This window comes from Octopus bimaculoides, chromosome 26 (assembly GCF_046866305.1).
Source record: "Octopus bimaculoides isolate indiv1 chromosome 26, ASM4686630v1, whole genome shotgun sequence".
Taxonomy (NCBI): domain Eukaryota; kingdom Metazoa; phylum Mollusca; class Cephalopoda; order Octopoda; family Octopodidae; genus Octopus; species Octopus bimaculoides.
Genome location: NC_142953.1, coordinates 2,326,459 through 2,328,351, shown reverse-complemented (window position 1 = coordinate 2,328,351; position 1,893 = coordinate 2,326,459).

Here is a 1,893-nt window from a genome sequence, read left to right as displayed (position 1 = left end):
ATCGTTCCAATTTTAGTGATTGTGGTCTTACTGGCGAAACGATGCAAATACCACGAGGAAAAGGGGCCACGCATACATATGTATGTATATATATATATATATATATATATATATGACGCATATACATACACACACATACATATATTATATATTTTATATATATATATATATATATATATATATATATATATATATATATATATATATATATCTTAGAAGCCAAATCCAAAAACGAAATATATACACACACATATATAGAGGGAGAGAGAGAGAAAGAGAGAGAGAGACTATCAGAGAGACAGAGACAGACAAACGTATTTTGAGGATTAGCGAAAGGACGGCGGAAGGGGAGGCCAAAACCGAAAGGGCAGCAGCGAGAGGATGAGAAGGTGGAGGGCAGGGGGAGGTAAAACTATAATGTTTCTTGGAAGATCTTGGTTTATTTCAGTTCTTTTTTTTTTCCTTCTTGTATTGTTTTGTTTTATTATTGTTTCTCACTCTTTGAATGTCTTTTACATGTTTTTGTGTGTTTCGCTGTTTTTTATTATTATTACTTTTTTTATTCTTTCCTAAACATCTCGTTTTCTCTCTCTTTCTCTCTCTTTCTACAACAATTATAACTGTCTTTATCAGCTTGGCCGTATTTTTCTTTTCCAGAGAATAAACACACACACGTTCATTCACTCGCACACACACACACACACACACACACACACACACATACGCACTAACAAACATCCACGTATATATACGAGTATATACGCATGCACACCTGCACACAAATACACATACACTCAGCAAATACCAAAACACACACACACACACACACACATATGAATGTGTGTGTGTGTGTGTGCACGAATGTATATTTATAAACAATTATGTATACTCCTTATAATAAGTACATGTACATAATACACGTCTCGTGCGTGCGTTCGTGCGAGGGTGTTTATTCAAAGTAGCCATGACATTTCTCAGGGCTGCCGTAATTGCTGTCAGGATTGGTGGATTGAAGGGACCAAAATTATCCCCAGACAGGAAGTCTGAACCTACAAATATTTACAAACGAAAGGATCCCCCCCCCAACCACCACCACCGCCATTAAAGTTACCCCCTGTACCAAGTCACCTTCCACAGCCGTCCCCTCCAATTTTTCCCTGAACCAACTTTCACTCAACGAGACATGAACAGTAGGAAATTAAACAAGATACCATTTGGTGGGATCGAACTTGGAAACAGTTAGTTTAAATTCCAACTTCTGAATCATCTTGCTCCCGAGCAACTGAGCCAACGCTACGATTCTTCATTAGCCCTTTTTTTTTGTGTGTCAGTAGTTAGACTGCGCCCATGCTGGGGCACCACCTTGAAGAATTTTACTCCAACTAACCAGCTTTGGTGCTTATTTTCTTTTTAAGCTTGGTATACTTATTCTATCATTCTATCGGTGTTTTAGCCGAACTGCTAGGTTACAGAAAAGTAAGCACACCAACATCGGTTGTCAAGTGATGGGGGGGGGGGCAAATACAGACACACAAATACATACATACATACATACATATATATATATATATATATATATATATATATATATATATATATATATATATATATATATATATGCATCACAACCATGTGTGCGCGACATGGCGACCTCATATCACGATAAACAGCGCATGACCTTGCAGGTGGGGCCCAGTTACAATTTTCTTCAGGTCGAGTAGCCCATCCCGCTCAAAAGGTCCCTGAAAAAGGTTTGTTTAAGGATGTTGAATGAAACGCCCACGTTTCCAGAGGTGAATTATCCAAACCCCAAAGAATTCCTCATGACACATGACTATGATGTTCTCCCACTACTTCTGCTCGTGATCAGAGATGCACATATCGTCAGCCACC